At 38.8% G+C, this 21,036-nt stretch overlaps 1 pseudogene across 1 annotated transcript; it reads left to right on the top strand.

The window, feature by feature from the left end:
- Positions 1-13,919: 13,919 nt before the first annotated feature.
- Positions 13,920-17,791, top strand: LOC143862381 (cytochrome P450 71AU50-like; annotated as a pseudogene). The gene is made up of 2 exons (XR_013240276.1): positions 13,920-15,132; positions 17,001-17,791. The product of XR_013240276.1 is annotated as a cytochrome P450 71AU50-like (transcript).
- The last annotated feature ends 3,245 nt before the right edge of the window (positions 17,792-21,036 follow it).

Genomic DNA, 21,036 nt, shown 5'->3' with positions numbered 1-21,036 from the left:
ACGAGGTGGTTGTTGTTGTTTGGAGGCCGTCCTCTATGGCGTTTTGAGTTGTATATTGGATTTTATTATAATTTTTTGATAGTTTTCAAAATATTTTTAAATTTGTAAAATAAAAACTCGAGTAGACTATGAAAAACTTGACGTGGATAATTTAAAGCCAAATTACTTAATGAAAAATAATAAAAATGGGAAAAAAATTCAAACATTTTTGTTTTCTTATAAAATTGGATGGTAAATGTGTTATATGGCTTCAAGGGATTTTTGGGATTTTTTTTAAAATTTCTCTAACATTTTTAAATATTTGTAAATAAAACTCAACGAGTGTGTACGCGCGCATGAGAGAGAGAGAGAGAGAGAGAGAGAGAGAGAGAGAGAGAGAGAGACCACGAATTGCGATTTGCAAAGGCAGTACGAGTTATATTTCCAGTGCATGCAGAAAAGTTGAAGAGTCATTTTTCTTGTATACAAACTCAGTGGCAGCCTGGTAGGTAAGAACTTTTTTGAGAAAATGACCCAGAAAAAGGGCTTTGATATGACAATGACCTGTCAAGGGGGGAGAGTTGTAAATGACTAATGTAGAGTTATTTTGACGAGAATACCCTTGCAGTACGTTTTTCTCTCTCCCTCTCCCTCTCTCTCTCTCTCTCCCCCTATCAAATCAAATAACAGGCTATGATTACTTTCAACTGTTGTATTTTGAAATTCGAGAACCCCAAACCACTTTACAGTATACACCCACCTCTCTCTCTCTCTCTCTCTCTCTCTCTCTCTCTCTCCCTCTCTCTCTCTCTCTCCGGCGGTCTTCTCCGGCAATCTCTCTACCCTCTCGCTGGTAAGTTTTGGAAAAAATGGTTTAAATCAATATTTGTGAGAAATTGTTTTTTAAAACCCTTAATATATTGAAAATCAGTTGTAATTTTTCAAAGATCAATGATTTAAACCAATAGTTTCTCAGAAATTTATTTTTAAACCCATAATCTGCATGGTTTAAACCAAAAAGTTTCTCAGAAATTTATTTTTGAACCCATAATCTGCATGGTTTAAACCTACAGTTTGTGAGAAGTTATTGATTTAAACTACTAAGTTTTGAACTATTAATGGTTTAAAATAATACTTTGGGTGAAATATCTGCTTTAAAACCTAAAATCTGTTGAGAAAACCCCTAATTGTTAAACAATTAATGGTTTAGACCAACAATTGATAACAAATTATTGGTTTAAACCCCACGTATTTTGTAAATCTGTTGATAAAGACCTACATTTTCACAAATGAATAGTTTAAACTTATAAGTTCACAGACATTATTGGTTGAAACCCCTAAATTGGGAGAAATGATTGGTTTAAACCCCTAATATTTCTGAAACCACTTAAGAAAACCTCTGATTTTTAAAAAATCAATGGTTTAAAACCTATAATTTCTAACACATTATTAGTTTAAAACCCTACAGTTTGAGAAATAAATAGTTTGAAGCAATAATTTGTTAAAGATCAATGATTTAAACCACTAAAGTTTGAAAAATCAATGGTTTAAACCAGTAATGTGTGAGATGTCATTGGTTTAAACCCATAATATTTTAGAACCCAGTTGAGAAAACCCCTAATGTTTCAAATATCAATGGTTTAAATCAATAATTGCTCACAGATTATTGGTTTACATCCCTAAAGTTTGAACAATCAATTGTTTAAACCAATAATGTGTGAGATATCATTGGTTTAAACCCCTAATATTTTAGAACTCAGTTGTGAAAACTCCAAAATTTTAAAATATCAATGGTTTAAATCAATAATTTCTCACAGATTATTTGTTTAGACCCCTAAAGTTTGAAACATCAATTGTTTAAACCAATAATGTGTGAGATGTCAATTGTTTAAACCACTAATATTTTAGAACTAAGTTGGGAAAACCCCTAATTTTTCAAATATCAATTGTTTAAATCATTAATTTCTCACATTGGTTTACAACCCTAAAGTTTGAACAATCAATTGTTTAAACCAATAATGTGTGAGATATCATTGGGTAAAACACCTAAAATTTAAGAACTCAATTAAGAAAAACCACTAATTTTTCAAATATCAATGGTTTAAATCAATAATTTCTTACAGATTATTTGTTTAGACCCCTAAAGTTTGAAAAATCAATTGCTTAAACTAATAATGTGTAAGATGTCATTGGTTTAAACCCATAATATTCTAGAACTCAGTTGAGAAAACCTCTAATTTTTCAAATATCAATGGTTTAAATCAATAATTTCTCACAGATTATTGGTTTACACCACACAATCAATTGTTTAAACCAATAATGTGTGAGATATCATTGGTTTAAACCCCTAATATTGTACAACTCAGTTGAGAAAACCCCTAATTTTTCAAATATCAATGGTTTAAATCAATAATTTCTCACAGATTATTGGTTTACACCCCTAAAATTTGAACAATCAATTGTTTAAACCAATAATGTGTTAGATATCATTGGTTTAAACCCCTAATATTTTAGAACTCAGTTGAGAAAACCCTTAATATTTCAAATATCAATGGTTTAAATCAATAATTTGTCACAGATTATTGGTTTACACCCCTAAAGTTTGAATAATCAATTGTTTAAACCAATAATGTGTGAGATATCATTCGTTTAAACCCCTAAAATTTTAGAACTCAGTTGAGAAAACCACTAATTTTTCAAATATCAATGGTTTAAATCAAAATTTTTTCACAGATTATTTGTTTAGACCCCTAAAGTTTGAAAATTTAATTGTTTAAACCAATAATGTGTAAAATGTCATTGGTTTAAACCTCTAATATTTTATAACTCAGTTGAGAAAATCTCTAATTTTTCAAATATCAATGGTTTAAATCAATAATTTCTCACAGATTATTGGTTTACACCACACAATCAATTGTTTAAACCAATAATGTGTGAGATATCATTGGTTTAAACCCCTAATATTTTAGAACTCAGTTGAGAAAACCCTTAATAGTTAAAATATCAATGGTTTAAATCAATAATTTCTCACAGATTATTGGTTTACAACCCTAAAGTTTGAACAATCAATTGTTTAAACCAATAATGTGTGAGATATCATTGGTTTAAACCCCTAAAATTTTAGAACTCAGTTGAGAAAACCACTAATTTTTCAAATATCAATGGTTTAAATCAATAATTTCTCTCAAATTATTTGTTTAGACCCCTAAAGTTTGAAAAATTAATTGTTTAAACCAATAATGTGTCAGATGTCATTGGTTTAAACCCCTAATAGTTTAGAACTCAGTTGATAAAATCTCTAAATTTTCAAATATTAATTGTTTAAATCAATAATTTCTCACAGATTATTAGTTTACACCTCTAAAGTTTGAACAATCAATTGTTTAAACCAATAATGTGTTAGATATCATTGGTTTAAACCCCTAATATTTTAGAACTCAGTTTAGAAAATTCCTAATTTTTCAAATATCAATGGTTTAAATCAATAATTTGTCACAGATTATTGGTTTACACCCCTAAAGTTTGAATAATCAATTGTTTAAACAAATAATGTGTGAGATGTCTTTTGTTTAAACCCCTAATATTTTAGAACTCAGTTGAGAAAACCCCTAATTTTTCAAATATCAATCGTTTAAATCAATAATTTGTCACAGATTATTGGTTTACGCCCCTAAAGTTTGAAGAATCAATTACTTAAACCAATAATGTGACATATATCATTGGTTTAAACGCCTAATATTTTCGAACTCAGTTGAGAAAACCCCTAATGTTTCAAATATCAATGGTTTAAATCAATAATTGGTCACAGATTAATAGTTTAAACCAATATTTGTGAGAAATCATTGTTTAAAACCCCTAATATATTTAAAATAAGTTGTAATGTTTCAAGGATCAGTGGTTTAAACCAATAGTTTCTCAGAAATTATTGGTTTAAACCCATAAACTGTTGAAAAGCAATGCTTTAAACCCCTAATATTTTAGAACTCAGTTGAGAAAATCTCTAATTTTTCAAATATCAATTGTTTAAATCAATAATTTCTCACAGATTATTGGTTTACACCCCTAAAGTTTGAACAATCAATTGTTTAAACCAATAATGTGTTAGATATCATTGGTTTAAACCCCTAATATTTTAGAACTCAGTTGAGAAAATCCCTAATTTTTCAAATATCAATGGTTTAAATCAATAATTTCTCACAGATTATTGGTTTACACCCCTAAAGTTTGAACAATCAATTGTTTAAACAAATAATGTGTGAGATGTCATTTGTTTAAACCCCTAATATTTTAGAACTCAGTTGAGAAAACCCCTAATTTTTCAAATATCAATGGTTTAAATCAATAATTTGTCACAGATTATTGGTTTACGCTCCTAAAGTTTGAACAATCAATTGCTTAAACCAATAATGTGTGAGATATCATTGGTTTAAACCCCTAATATTTTCGAACTCAGTTGAGAAAACCCCTAATGTTTCAAATATCAATAGTTTAAATCAATAATTGGTCACAGATTAATGTTTTAAACCAATATTTGTGAGAAATCATTGTTTAAAACCCCTAATATATTTAAAATAAGTTGTAATGTTTCAAGTATCAGTGGTTTAAACCAATAGTTTCTCAGAAATTATTGGTTTAAACCCATATACTGTTGAAAAGCAATGGTTTAAACCAATAATTGTTAAGAAATTATTCGTTCAAACCCTCAGTATTTGGGAAATTAATTGAGAGAACCCTTAAACTTTGAAAGGTCAATTGTTTAAACCAATAATTTGTCAGAAATTATATGTTTAAAAACATAATATTTCTAAAATCAGTTGAGATAACCTCTAATTTTTGAGAAATCAATGGTTTAAACATATAATTTGTGAGACATTATTGGTTTAAATCCCAAAAGTTTGGAAAAAACAAAAAAATAATGGTTTAAACCAAAATTTTATGAGAAATCAGTTGTTTCAAACACATAACTTTGAGAAATCAGTTGAGAAAGCCCATAATTGTTAAAAAATCACTGGTTTAAACCACCATTCCATTGCTTCCTTTGTAGGGGCATAAACCACGATTCGATTAGTTCACTCCAAAGTACCATTCTATTGCATTGCACCAATACTAACCTCCCTTCCATGGAAAGGTATGTAGTTCCCTTTCCATTCTCCTCTCTTTCCATTTTTAGCACATTTAAGTTGCTTTAAACAACTTCTAATCAATGTTTAATTTTGTCTTTACAGGAGAGAGGAACGAAGGGCTTCTTTTGTCTTACACATCGACGGCATTCTAAAGGATGTGGTATCATTTGAATACGTCGGCGGGAAGATGTTGCCTCTTATTGTTGGTCAGAGAGCAAAATATAGAGATTTTGACAATCTAATTCATAGCAAAATTGGGACCAATCGAAGTGAGGTTTCTCTATCTATAAAGTGTCGATATGTTTTCGACTCATCTCATATCATCTTATATGATATTCGAGATGACGATGACCTTGATCTAGTAATGATGCTCTTTGATAGTACGGTCATTAACACTGTGAGCCTATATGTAACTAAAGAGTTCATATTATGAGGAAACAATTCTCCGGAGCCTACAATTCCTTCCTCATTTGCAGAGGCTTTGAGGCCGAATATTAGTACTGTCCCCGTGGTTCCTGCATCACCGATTCTAACGGCCGTTGCTCGAAAAGAGAAAAGAACGCTTGGCGGTATTCATACCATACACCGGTAAATTATAGTATTGAACAATTGTTCGGTGAGATTAATATTCATTCCTTTCATTTGTAAATCAATTACTTTAACTTTAATTGGCTACCGATTTGCAGGTATGAAGTGGACTTGAATAAGGATTTTGAAGATCCCACTTTGAATGAGACCGACGCGACTGAGACCGAGTTTGAGAAAACCCAACCAGGTAGAAACGATTGGGACTTGTGTAGGGATTTTGGAGGTGATATCCATGCTATTGATTTGGTTCGACCGAACGATAGCAGTAATAACGACGATGAAGAGGACTTCGGTTATGATGAAGAGGACTTCAGTTATGATGAAGAGGACTTCGGTGACGATGATGAGATGGGTGATGAGGAGGAGGATGAACCTACTAATTATCTAGGCGATGCTTTGGGAAATACCAATATAAGGCAGCTGATGGAAGCGGATGAAATGGTTGTAGGGGGTGATGAAGTAAATGTGATCGTGGGACCTGAGGATTTCACCGTTGGGGCAATCTTCCCAAATCTTAAACTCTTTCATAAGAAAGTCACAGAGTACGCAATCCGGCATCGGTTTGTGTTTGTCCCACAAGAGACAAATCCCACAAAGTACGGCGTTAGATGCAAGGATCGTACATGCCCATGGCGTATCACAGGGACCACTTATACATATTATGTTAAGGTAAAAATATTTATCTCTCAGCACACATGCTCAAGCACAATAAAAGGGAACGATCATCCCATGGCCACTGCAAAGTGGGCTGCTGAGTGCTCTCTAGCCTTATTCGAAAGCCCAGAAGATGTTAGGGCTCCTATGATAAAACGGTACATCAAGGCCCGCTTTATGATTTATCCAGGAGTCACACTGCCTCCGAGATTCAAAGTGCCAGACATGGACAAATATGATGAGACAGGGTGTCCTAGAAGTCATTTGATGTCTGTTCTTCCGCTCCTGCAGCAGCATGGTCTATCTCCAGAGCAGGTTGCTCTCTTGTTTCCTCGATCTTTGGTCGGAGTGGCTAAGAAGTGGTTTCTGAGCCTGAAATCTGAAGAGATCCGAACCCTAGAAGACATCGCCAATAGGTTCGTCGAGCAGTTCTCCATGGAGGAGGGGATCGACGTAACCAAAAGAGATCTCAAAGCATTGAAGCAGGGCCATAATGAAACCTTCACTTCCTTCATCCGCAGATGGAGAAGGAAAGCCGCGCAGATGACTCATCGTCTGCCAGATGAGGAACAAATCAAAATCGTGGTGAAGAACCTGTCACCGCAATACTATCATCACATGGCCATCCAGTACTTTCTTGATTTCAATCATCTCATTAAGACATGAACTCAAATAGAAGATGCCTTGTCCAAGGGCCTGAGATCGAGGGTTCCTTCCGATTCAAGAGAAGGAAAAAGACCAATGGTGGCACCTAAGGAAGTTCACAATGTGAATACCGCTCCGCCAGCACGGAGGGTAAATTTTAGCGAAGGTCGCCCAGAGAGGAAGGAGCCAAGATGATTCGATCCTTTGCCGTATTCTCTTTCGGTAGCATTGAAAAAGCTGTTGAGAGATAAGAAAATTGAGTTGCTAGAACCCAGGGAGGCTCCGAATCCTCTTCCGAGGTATTGGAGGAAGGATTACTATTGCGAGTATCATCAGAGTGTCGGACATCTGACTGATAGATGTATGGCCTTGAAACATAAGATCCAAGACATGATTGAGGCAAAGAAAATTTCTGTTGAAGCTCCTAATGTCACTCGCAATCCTTTGCCAACACATGCAACTCCCCCACCAAATGTTTATGCAATCCTTACGGAAGAAGTAGTTCTAGACTATTCCTGTATCTGCGCAGTAATCTCTGAGGAGCCATATGTTCTGAGATGGGAAGAGGGAGATGAAGATGCAGAAACCGAGAAGCCTTACGTACTGTCTGCTAGAGATGGGGAATTTGCAGAATCTGCAGAATGTTCATATGTCCTTAAATATGAAGAGGAAGAGAGTAAAGAAGAAGTCCCATATGTTTTAAGGCTAGAGGATGAAGACCTATCACTTTTGGATGACCCATGTGATGAGCTCCGCCATGTTACACGTGGTGGACGTGTCTTTAAACCGGCCGAGCTCAGAGTCGAGAATCCCGCTGAGGTTGCAAGAGCGGTTGAAAGCCAAAAGCAGAAGCAGAGTGTTGAAGAAGAAGAGGACAATTTGTTGAAACAGTTGAAGAAGACGCAAGCCAATGTGTCCATATGGGGTTTATTGCTGGCATCGCAAAAGCACAGACAGGTAGTACTCCGTGAATTGAATTTGTCCCAAGTATCAGTTGAGATTACTCCTGACGAACTGGTCAGTTTAGTGGCTGCGACAAGAGCTTCCCAGGATTTCTCTTTTACTGACGAGGACCTCCCTCCAGAAGGAAGAGATCATGTTCGCCCTCTCCGAATCACCATAATTTGCAACAAAAAGAGAGTGCCGGAAGTCTTGATAGATAATGGGTCGGCTTTGAACGTTTGCCCATTAAATACTGCCACTACTCTAGGGTTTGGACCGGGAGATTTCATACCATCTGAGCAGGGTATATTGGCATATGACGGCACTAGAAGGGATGTGATCGGGATATTGGCCACTGAGATTGAGATTGGAGGAGAGACTTTTGAAGTTGAATTCCAAGTACTTGATATCAAAACCTCTTTCTTTCTTCTCCTGGGCCGACCTTGGTTGCATAAGGTCGGAGTTATTCCTTCGACGCTACACCAGAAATTGAAATTCGTCCGGAATAACAGGGTGATTACAATACGAGGAGATCCAGAGCCTGAAATTTGGGCAGATAACTGCCGAATCAGTTGATGAAAGTGCCAAGGATGTCAGCTTGACAGGATTCTCACTAGAGGTCTCTACTATAACTATGAAGGAGGCCATGAGGGAGGAAATTATGTTTTTGACTAGCACCAATGTTCATGTCGCAAAAATGATGCGACGGTTTGGTCATGTCCCGGGAGCCGCCTGGGAAGAAATCTGCAAGGCCTGACCGAATGGCCAATAATGAAGGCGATGAATGGATTATTCGGGTTAGGGTATCAGCCTACCCGAAAGGAAGTCCAAGAGATGAAGGCTTACATGTTGAAATGGGCTACATGTCGCCGCCGGGGTTTAGAGTTTCCAATGGGACCGTTTAGCATGGTCATGAATGGCAGGTTCAGAAAGGAAGGGGCTGATTGTCCGTTTTACGGTTTTTCTGAGCCTTGGTATGATGAGGCTGGGAAAAAGCTGCCAGGTCTTGAAATCTTCTTCGCAGATGAACTGCCGAAGAACTTTTTCTTTGAGCAGATTGCAGAGGCAGCTGAATCAGAGAAGCAAGACTCAGATTGGGTTGAGACATTTGAATCAGAGCTCCTAGAATCCTTGTTCCAAGTTGAGGCACCAGTCATTGCGATGATTGGAGGAGACACACCCTTCATAAACCCAAAAAGCTCCATTACCCCAGCTGAGGGACCTCTGGATAACTGGACCTCACAGCTTATACCCCAAGTATTCTTTCAGTATAGTCCAGTCCCTTCAAAAGAGTCAATCCTTTCAAAATTTGTGTCAGTTTTTGAGTCCGTCCCAGAGTCTGTCATTTCTAACTTTTCTTTTGATGCAGGTACTGTAGAGGTTGGTTCTACTCCTGGAGTGGGTGACGAGTCTATTCTTGGTGGCGTCAAGTCCGAATCTGATGACATCTTCATTGATTCTTTGTCTGTACATGTTTCTGGTTGTGTCGATACTGATGTCGACTTATTTTTTCATCCTGTTTTAGAGTCTGTAACGCCTGATGTGGGCGAGTCATCTGATGTAATCATTCATTCTAAAGAAATAAAAGACTCTTTTGCTTATATTCCTGTACTTGTCTCTTCTACTGATTCTGCTTCTAAACCTGATCAAGTAACTAATAATGATAATCAAGACTCCCCCTCTAATGAGGTAGCCGACGAAACTCCCCTTGAAATCAAACATATGATTCAACAAGAGGAGAGTCGCCGAGCTAAACCACTTGAAGAGAAAATTGAAACCGTAAATATAGGTGATGAAACCTTAATTCGGGAAATACGAATTGGCAAAATTTTATCTCTTGAGGAGCGCGAAGAATTAATCACCTTGCTAAAAGAGTTTAAGGAGTTTTTTGCTTGGTCTTACGATGACATGCCAGGATTGAGTGAGGACATTGTCCAACACAAATTACCTCTAATCCCTGGCATCAAGCCGAAGAAGCACAAACTCCGGAAACTTAAAACAGAATGGGAGTTGAAAGTTCATGATGAGGTTAAGAAACTACTGGAAGTGAAATTCATCGAAGTAGTTGAATACCCCGAATGGCTTGCAAATATTGTACCGGTGCCCAAGAAAGACGGAAAAGTCAGGATGTGTGTCGATTTCAGAGATCTGAACAAGGCAAGTCCGAAAGATGATTTTCCGCTTCCGAACATTGATCTCCTGGTTGACAATACCGCTGGACATGCACTCTTATCCTTTATGGATGGATTCTCAGGGTACAACCAAATCAAAATGGCGCCTGAGGATAAGATGAAGACGGCATTTATTACTCAGTGGGGGACATATTGCTACAGAGTGATGCCGTTTGGTCTCAAAAATGCTGGTGCCACCTATCAGAGGGCTGCGACTACTCTTCTTCATGACATGATTCATAAGGAAGTCGAGGTCTATGTAGATGACATGATTGTTAAGGGCAAGACTCGGTCAGAGCATACAATCGCTTTGAGAAAATTCTTTGAGCGAATCCGAAAGTTTCAACTTCGCTTAAACCCAAATAAATGTGTATTTGGAGTCACATCAGGAAAGTTGCTCGGATTTATGGTCAGCGAGAGAGGAATTGAAGTGGATCCTCAGAAGATCAAGGCTATCCAAGAAATGCAACCACCAAAGACAGAAAAGCAGATTCGTGGATTCCTTGGCAAAGTGTAATACTTGAGGAGATTCATATCTCATTTAACTATGACGTGTGGACCCATCTTCAAGTTATTGAAAAAGAATTCTTCTAAGAAATGGAATGAAGAATGTCAGGAAGCATTTGAAAAAGTCAAGCAGTGCTTGTCCTTGCTTCCTGTCCTATCCCCAGTCATTCCTGGTCAACCATTGTTAATGTATTTGTCCATCACAGATACAACCATGGGTTGTATGCTTGCTCAGCAAGATGCAGGGTCTAAGAAAGAAAAGCCCATTTACTACATTAGCAAGAAAATTCTAGAGTATGAAATCAAATACACCGTTTTGGAAAAGACGTGTTTAGCATTGGTTTGGGCGACTCAAAGGCTTAGACATTACCTGTTATCGAATAAAATATTTCTGCTCTCACGGATGGATCCGTTGAAGTATTTGTTCTAGAAACCCGCTCTTACTGGAAGAACAGCCAGATGGTTGCTATTGTTGTCTGAGTTTGACATCACTTATGTCACTCAGAAATCAATTAAGGGACGGATAATCGCTGAGCAGCTAGCTGATGCTCCTGTTGAGGAGAATGCTTTTCTAAAAGCAGACTTTCCTGATGAAGAGATTATGGACATTGAAGAGGAGACTCCGAGTTCCAAGGGCTTATGTACTTTGACGGAGCTGTCAATAATCATGGTCAAGGAATAGGGGAAGTTTTGGTATCTCCAAAGAAGGAGTACATCTCGATATCCATCAAGTTGCAATTTGAATGCACCAACAATATGGCAGAATATAAAGCATGCATCGCAGGACTTGAGGCAGCTTTGGCTTTGCGAATTCAAGACATCGATGTATTCAGAGATTCAATCCTGATCATTTGTCAAATAAATGGAGATTGGAAAACAAAAGAGGCAAGGTTGATCTCATATCACACTTATCTTGCATCTCTGGTCGGAAAGTTTAGGAATGTCACCTTTACTCATCTGTCGAGAACAACGAATCATTTTGCTGATGCTTTAGCCACTTTGGCGTCAATGTTAGATATTTCCGCGACAATGGAGGTTCAGCCTTTAGCTGTGAGGTTGCAATGGGCTCCCGCTCATGTGAATGCGATAGAGATATCAGCAAGATGTCCGGACGGAAAGCCGTGGTATACAGACATTAGAAATTTCATTTCAGGCAAGGGGCATCCACCTGAGGCCTCCAGCAAAGAGAGGAAAACTCTTCAGAGGTTCGCTGCCAACTTCATTATCTGTGGTGAAGAGTTGAAGAAAGGAGGAGCTTGAACACAGTCTTTGGATTCAACTCCTCAATCAAATTCCTTTAAGAGTCTGTCTCAGCAATCCTTTGAGGGTTTGCAATCCTTTGAGAATTTGTCTCACCATTCCAATGAGAATTTTTCTTATCATTCCATTGAGAGTTTGCCTTATTATCCCCAGCGGACTTTCTACTCACAAATGAAGTTTGTAATCCACCCCGAGTGAAGAAACAAATTTTCTCCCTGAGAGTATCCACCCCGAGTGAAGAAACAATTTTCTCCCTGAGAGTATCCACCCCGAGTGAAGAAAGCAAATTTTCTCCCTGAGAGTATCCACCCTGAGTGAAGAAACAATTTTCTCCCTGAGAGTATCCACCCCGAGTGAAGAAACCATATTCTCCCTGAGAGTATCCACCCCGAGTGAAGAAACAATTTTCTCCCTGAGAGTATCCACCCCGAGTGAAGAAACCGAATTATCCCAGAAAACATCAGCACTGAGCAAAATATCCGAATTCTCTTTGAAAGCATTTCGCTCTAAGCGTAAAACCAAAATTCTTCCTGAAAGCATTCGCTCTAAGCGTGGAACCCAATTTCTCCTGAGAGTTTTTCGTCCTGACCGTAAAATCTAAATTTTCCTTGAATAGTGTTCGCCCCGAGCGTAGAAAGAACCAAGACCCCTGAGGCAACCCTTCCATTTCAAGACTCCTGAGGCAACCATTCCATCTGAAGACCCCTGAGGCAACCCTTCCATTTCAAGACCCCTGAGGCAACCATTCCGTCTGAAGACCCCTGAGGCAACCCTTCCATTTCAAACCCCTGAGGCAACCATTCCGTCTGAAGACCTCTGAGGCAACCCTTCCATTTCAAACCCCTGAGGCAACATCTGAAGCCCCTGAGGCAACCATTCCATTTCAAACCCCTGAGCCAACCATTCCGTCTGAAGACCATGGTCACCACTATTTTTAAGGAAGTGATATATTTGCACCCTCTAATGTTATTTTTTCTTGATGGGTAAGCTGGGGTTAGGCAGGACCCCGACCAGATATATTAAAAGAAGGATAAGATATATATGAGAAACGAAAAGCAACCCTTCCAGAACTTGGAAAGGAGAACAAACAACGAAGGAAGCACAGACACGCTCCAAAAGAACACCAAAACAGACAAACAACAAAATAAAAGCAAACCAAAAAAAAGAAAAAAGAAAACTCTCTGAAAGAGGAGCTGAATTTTTCAAGCAACCTTCCCTCTAATGTATTTATGACAACCCTTTTACACTACAAGGGGTGGCCCAAGAAAGCAAAAGTAGCAAATATCATTCCTTTATTTTAATATCTGTAATAACCGTTCAACCCAGCCAGATTTCTCACGCCTCTTTCGCTCTCTCTAAAAAGTAAAGAGAGGTGTCCTAAGCTCACCGGCGTATGAGATATTTTGGACTTTCAGTCATTCATTTAATGATAGTGATAAGATTATTATAGCCACTCGTAGTTTTGTGGATGAAATCAACACCACCATGTACGGATTATCACCTATCACAAAACCAAAACCCACTGTAATTCCAATAAGAAATTATATGATGAAGGGTCATCATCCCATCCTTGATATTTGATCCTATTTTGGACTTTCAGTCATTCATTTAATGATAGTGATAAGATTATTATAGCCGCTCGTAGTTTTGTGGATGAAATCAACACCACCATGTACGGATTATCACCTATCACAAAACCAAAACCCACTGTAATTCCAATAAGAAATTATATGATGAAGGGTCATCATCCCATCCTTGATATTTGATCCTATTTTGGACTTTCAGTCATTCATTTAATGATAGTGATAAGATTATTATAGCCACTCGTAGTTTTGTGGATGAAATCAACACCACCATGTACGGATTATCACCTATCACAAAACCAAGACCCACTGTAATTCCAATAAGAAATTATATGATGAAGGGTCATCATCCCATCCTTGATATTTGATCCTATTTTGGACTTTCAGTCATTCATTTAATGATAGTGATAAGATTATTATAGCCACTCGTAGTTTTGCTGATGAAATCAACACCACCATGTACGGATTATCACCTATCACAAAACCAAAACCCACTGTAATTCCAATAAGAAATTATATGATGAAGGGTCATCATCCCATCCTTGATATTTGATCCTGCTGTTGGATCAAATATCAAGGGTGGTACCTTTATCGTACCACCTTTACATGTTCATAAGGCCCTTCATTAAATTATTTCTCGTAATTCCAATATTCTTCTTGCATTAACTCGTTGCACCAAACCCACATCAGAATTTTCTTGTCATCACCTCCCCACGTTAAAAGTGTGTTGTTACGTAGCTTCAGCTTTCAAGTGAGCAAGGAAAAAGGGGTGCTTGATTTTCCACGGCCATGCCTTCCATATCTTCTTGGGCTGCTTTTCTCTTTCTTGTACTAGCAGGGTTCTGGTCCCTTGCCTATATCCTATGTGCAATTCGAGGAAAAGGCAAGAATAGATTACCTCCTGGCCCTCAAGGGCTTCCAATTTTGGGCAGGCTTCACATGTTGGGGGAGCTCCCTCATCACGACCTCCATCGGTTAGCCAAGAAATATGGCCCGATCATGTACATGCGCCTAGGCCTAGTTCCAACTGTGGTAGTCTCATCTCCATAGGCGGCCCAAGAGTTTCTCCAGACGCATGACCATGTGTTCGCCAGTAGGCCGTTCACCGAGGCCGCTAAACACATGTCTTATGACGGTGCTGGAATATCTTTCTCAAAGTACGACCCATATTGGCGTAACGTTCGCAAATTGTGCACCTTACAATTGCTTAGCAACCTTAAGATCGATTCCTTCAAGTCCATGAGGAAAGAAGAGTTGGGTCTTCTTGTCCAATCGATTAAGAACACCGCCAAGATGGGTGCTAGCGTTGATCTAAGTGCGAAGGTGGCATCTCTCTCAGCAGACATGACATGTAGGATGGTATTTGGGAAGAACTACATGGATGAGGATTTGGATGAAAGGGGATTCAAAGGTGTGATACAAGAGGAAATGAGATTGGCAGCTAGTTTTAATCTAGCAGAATATATCCCTTACATTGGAGTAGTAGACATTCAAGGGCTACGTCGCAAAATGAAGGCTATAAACAAGGTAGTTGACAAATTTTTCGAGAAGATCATTGATGAACACATGAATGCTAGGCAAGGCAAGCAGCAGGACTGCGTTGATGTCATGTTATCCCTCATGAATTCCAAGGATTCTGAGTTCCAACTTTATCGAACAGACGTTAAGGCAATCATGTCGGTAAAGGAATATAGAAATCACACAAGTACCTAATAGCTTCTTGTGAAACAACCAATTACTCCAAAAGTATAATCTTTTAGAGTTTGTGTTATGTAATTAGACCTGGCAAATGGGTGGGTCGGGCCGGGTCAACCGGCGGATGATGCGGGTGCGGGTCACACGGGTCGGGTCAGGAGATGACCCGCATTTTTGCGGGTCAGAATTTAGGTGACCCGCGCGGCCCGTGTGTGGGCCGGGTCAATCCGCGGTCACCCGCAAATTCAAACAGTTGTTTATTTTGGAAAATTTTATCACTGGATTTTGATGAGGGGGGTATGGCCGGCACCGTGGGATGATCCAAACCGTCCATTAGATGGCCCACAGCCTAAATAGGTTGTGCCCCAAAAATCATTTCAATAGGTTGATCCTAACCCTCCGATCTATAGAGGGTTAGGATCAAGTGATCAACCCTCTAACATTCAAATCGGAGGGTTGGGATCAACCTATGGTGCTAGCCACAACCTATTTGTATTCTATGGTGCCAGCCATAACCTATTCAGGCATCAAACCCTTAAAAAATAGATTAGCATGACAAAATCACCATCCTTTGCATTAGAAAAAAAGCCATCTAACTAGATTAGCATAACAAAATCACCACTCTTAAAAAAGCCAAGTGACTTGCGGGTGCCCGTGGGTTGACCCGACCCGACCCGTGTTTTTGCGGGTTGGGTCACCTGCGGGTTAGTTTTGACAGGTCACTAAAACTTAGACCCGTGCCCGCAAATTTGCAGGTCGGTCGGGTTGACCCGCCGGCACGGGTCGCTTTTGCCAGGTATATATGTAATCATTTATACTTCAACACTCCCCGTTACGTGTGGACCCTCTTTTTTTGGGTTCATCATACACGTGGATGTTTAATATCAAGGAGTCAATTGGGTTTTGAACCTAGAACCTACCGTGAGGCAATAGCTCTAATACCATATGAAGGAACTAATTAACTATAAGATCCCACATTGGAAAGTGAGAGAAAGTTCACGGAATGTATATATGAACTCTCCCTCTCCCTATGTAGACGAGTTTTTAGCATCTCCAAGGGGCGGGCCCGTGGAGTGCTGTTGGAAAACAAAACCGGGAAGGGTAGAAGACTCAAAATAGGACACTATTTACATAGTGGAGTCAGGGCGTGACAAAATGGTATCAAAGTTGTACCTCCCGCAGTACCAGCGAGGACGTTGGGCCCTAAGCGGGAGTAGATTGTAAGATAACACACCAAAAAGGAGAGAAAGTTCTTGGGCTATATTTGTGAACTCTCCTTCTCCCTATGTAGACGCGTTTTCAGCATCTCCAAGGGGCAGACCCTGCGGAGTACTGATGGAAAACAAAACTGAGAAGGGTAGAAGACCTAAAATCAGACAATATTTGCACAGTGTAGTCACGGCGTGACAAAATGGTATCAGAGTCGTACCTCCCGTAGTACGATGTCCCAGCAAGGACACTGGGTCCTAAGGGGGGTGGATTGTAAGATCCCACATCGGAAAGGGAGAGAAAGTTCTTGGGCTATATATTTGAACTCTCATTCTCCCTGTGTAGAAGCGTTTTCAGCATCCCCAAGGGGCAGGCCCCACGGAGTGGGTCGGGCACGGTTAGTGCTGCTGAAAAGCAAAACCGAGGAGGGTGGAAGATTTAGAACCAAACAATATTTACACAATAGGATCGAGCTCAATTACTCCAAAAGACCAAAAGCTTAAGCTTTTAGAGTTGGTGTTAATTAATAATTTATACTTCAACACATCTGATTCTAGTATTTATAACATGTTTAAAAAACCCATGAGCTCCATTGATTAAGTACGTATATGCTTAGTAACCATAAGAAGTACAATTTTTCATAGGACATGCTTGCGGGATCAATGGATACGTCGGCAACTGCAATCGAATGGGCAATCTCTGAGCTCCTCAGGCATCCACGAGTAATGAAGAAGGTCCAAGAAGAATTAGAGGCTATGATTGGCATGGAGCACAAAGTGGAGGAATCAGACCTACAAAAGTTGGAGTACTTGGACATGGTGGCGAAGGAAAGTTGGAGACTCCATCCAGTGGCCCCATTGCTCGTCCCTCATGAGGCCATGGAGGACTGTATAGTTAATGGCTTCTATATACCTAAAAAATCTCGTGTCATTATAAATTACTGGGCAATCGGACGAGACCCCGATGCATGGCCTAATGGTGAAGAATTCTTCCCTGAGAGGTTCATGGGTAGTAGTATAGACCTCAAGGGCCGAGATTTTTCAGCTGATTCCCTTTGGTTCTGGACGTAGAGGTTGTCCTGGAATACAATTGGGGCTTACAGTGGTTCGGCTGGTATTAGCACAATTGGTTCACTGCTTTAATTGGGAGCTTCAGAATGACATATCTTCCACTGACTTGGACATGACTGAGGAGTTCGGCCTCGCAGTCCCTAGAGCTACCCATCTAGTAGCTGTTCCAACTTATCGCCTTCGCGATGATATTTCATAAGAAGAGTTGGTCCATTTTTTCTGATTTGTATTGGTGGTGTGTTTAATGATGATGTAGATTAAGAATTGGGACTGTATTAGCTTTTGGTTTGGGAAAATTTGTGTTTGTATATTATACATGTAGAATTAAAATACCAAGAGGACCCTAATGGAGTGTTTTCATACTACTTGGACCTACTCTGTCACAAAGGATGTGCTTCTTGAATTTTTCTTAGTTCTTTTTATTTAGGGATTTGCTAGCGTCCATCGCAGAAGGCATTTCACGGATGGTCTGTTGCTTGTGAGAGCAGCCACCTCATGAATGAAGACAAAATCCTCCGAAAAAAGTGAGCCTTTGTGGTTGCTCTCCCATGCTGTTACCATCACATTCCTTCTGCGATGGACGCAAATCCTTTTTATTAAAGAATAGTGATAATTTAATTTAAAATTACATATAAGTTCCATTTTGTCTTTTAGTGGTGCTAGACTCAGCTCGTCAGGAATTTTGGGATTCAGAATTCAGGAATTTTATTCGATTTTGGGGTTTCAGGTAGACCACGGACACTTTTTGGGATTGGGATTTTATTTGATTTCAGGAGCTTATTCGATTTTGGGGGAAAAAAAAAGGGTCCGGTCAAAATGGGGTATCTACAACGGGGAGCTCATTAGAATGTTAGTTATTAGATTATTCGAAACTTTATTTATATAAGTAGTTAAAGTTTCAAAGAAAACTACACATTTTGGATAGTTTATTTTTTATTTATTTTAGTTTCTTTCTTAAATACAATAGTGAGTGATTTGTTTACCCATTGCTAATATCACATATGGCGACGGTTATCATAAATTCATCTCCAAATGTTAGGAAAAAACGACTATCTTTTTTCCCTTCGCTATAGAATTTAATAAAATATTGATTAAATCATATATAACTAACGATGGAGGTGTAACCGTCACTAAAGAGATATAACTAATGAAGGTTATTATACTTCCGTCGCATAAATGTTAGGAAATAGCGACACATAGAAAAGTCAATTAATTTTCCGTCGCTAATAATTAGTATTTTTCTTCGTTTTTTTCTATAATGGTTTGTGTTTTTTCTAATTATATAGGATTTGTTCTTGCTTTTTGGTTAGAATAGAGTCCTATTATTCTATATATATTGTAACAAGTAGAGGAAACCATGATTTTGGGTGATATGCTTTTGAATGGAGTGTTCATCCACGTGAAACTTGGAGTTTCTCTCCAAAACGTGGATTCGCTCTAAGCCCCACGGGAATTTGTTTATTCTTGGGCGATGATATTTCAAGGGAGATGATATTTTCACCCCCCTGCATTCGTGCAGACCCCCTTATAACTTGATTTGAGGTGAAAAGTGGGCAACTTTATGTCAAATCACGTTATAAGGGGGTGTGCAAGTACCGCAAGGGTGAAAATATCATCACCCTATTTCAAACCCCCCAAGTATGCATTCGCCCCACTTTTAACATGATTTGACGTCAAAAAGATTGAGTCTAAGGGGGGGGGGGGGAATGCGCACTGCAGAGACGGTGAAAATATCATCTCCCTTATTCTTTTGTTGGGATTATGTTCTCTATTATTAGATGCAAGTGGTTTATGCCTCAAATTGCTACCAAATTAACAATTCCCAAAATATTCTTGACAACTAATTTTAAAAATATATTAATAAGTTAATATTAATAAATTAAAATTGAAAAAGTAAATAAAATCTACATAATTAAGCAGAGAGGACTGTCATTAATAAAACAAAGAGTGAAGTTCCATTATTAAAACAACGATTGAAGTTTGTTGGATTTGTCGGATTTCAAATCCAAATCCAATTCCAAAGAGCAGCTAAACAATATATTTGAAATTCAAATCCGTACATTGCTATCAAAACAGAAAATTTACAAATGAGGGCTGCTAGCAAAATGGGATTTTTGTTTGGAGAAATAAAAGAAGAAATCCTATGTTGCTGCGAGACGGCAAAGAAGTGAGGTCCAATCCCCCACGAAATGCAAAAAAGCACACTGGAAATGACGAAATCGTCGGTCAATTTCACTTTCGTCTTTATTTTCCAAACAAAATCCCATTACAGATTAGGGAAATCCGGATTTCAAATCCATATACTTCCAAATCTCCATTTCTAAGCCCATCCATAAGGGATAAAGTCAACGGAAATAGATTTCACATTGTTAGATGCTTTATGTTTGGTTGCGCAAGGGTGGCTCGGAGAGTAATAGAATAAGAAGTCAAAAGGGAGCAAACAAGCATAGAAGATGTCTAGAATTACATCTCAGAGAATAGTGGAAAAAGTAGGGGTGCCATTACCAATATAGAGAGTTAAGAGAGAGATGGGGAAGAGAAAGAAAGAGAAGAGAATAAGACAAGACCTTTTCCACTATTGTTTTACCAAAATTTTACCAATTTGGTTGGAAGATCAGCATGGGCGACAATATTGTCACATGGGCACCACATGGGATGAAAAGTAATCAAGATGTCCCAAGCATATTGGGGAGACAAGTGGAGTTTCATTGCAAATTCGGTAACCAAACAAGGAATTGGCATTCGTTGTGCAACCAAACATAGCCAAAGTAGGCCCATAAGTGGAAAGATCTAATGACGTGCATATTTTTGTGCCACAGGAATCCAAAACAGGTCCCATCTAATGGACGCTTCTCATCCATCAATGTAGAACCTACTATGTGTTCAAATATAAAAGAATAAATAACGCCTTCTCCAAGAGCTTAAGCTTCCGGAGTAATTGCAGGTAGTCACATGGTATCAAAGCCAAAGGTCCTGAGTTCAAACCTCCCGGATAGCAAAAATCCACATATGATGGCCAACCCAAAAGTGGGGTCACATGTGCCACGTGTCAGCCAACCCAAAGAAAGAGGGCCCACACATGAGGGGGAGTGTTAAAGTATAAAAGAATAAATAACGCCTTCTGGTGGTGTAACTGGTTGTTTCACACTAGTAAGTTTGGCTCAGTGTAACATGCACGCTCAGTGTAATAGTAGGGAGATTGTGTGAAAGAATTTTTAAAGTGTGTCCATTACAGATTGTTGATACACAAAATACGTATTTGGTACCCTGGTAAGTTTGGCTCTTTAGAGAGAAAGAAATAGAAGTGGGGCCATCCACGAACGTGGATGAGCGTAAACGAGGTGGTTGTTGTTGTTTGGAGGCCGTCCTCTATGGCTTTTTGAGTTGTATATTGTGGTGTCTGAAATATTAGCTTCACTGGCTAGCTAGTGAAGTGCCCACCTTTCCATCCCTGGGCCACCCGTCTCTAGTGTATTTATTTCTACAATGAGGGGTTAGTCGGGGGAAGAAAAGGGGGTGAATATATTATTTTCCCTATAGTAGATGTTAGTCGGAGACATGAGGTTTGTAGGTGCACGTACTTGAAATGCTTGTATTCGATTGCATATAT

This window comes from Tasmannia lanceolata, unplaced genomic scaffold (genome assembly GCF_043159265.1).
Source record: "Tasmannia lanceolata isolate RefF3 unplaced genomic scaffold, GAP_Taslan_0.1 ptg000037l, whole genome shotgun sequence".
Lineage (NCBI taxonomy): Eukaryota > Viridiplantae > Streptophyta > Magnoliopsida > Canellales > Winteraceae > Tasmannia > Tasmannia lanceolata.
Note: the sequence above shows the minus strand (reverse complement) of the source record. Positions and strands in the feature narration are given on the sequence as shown.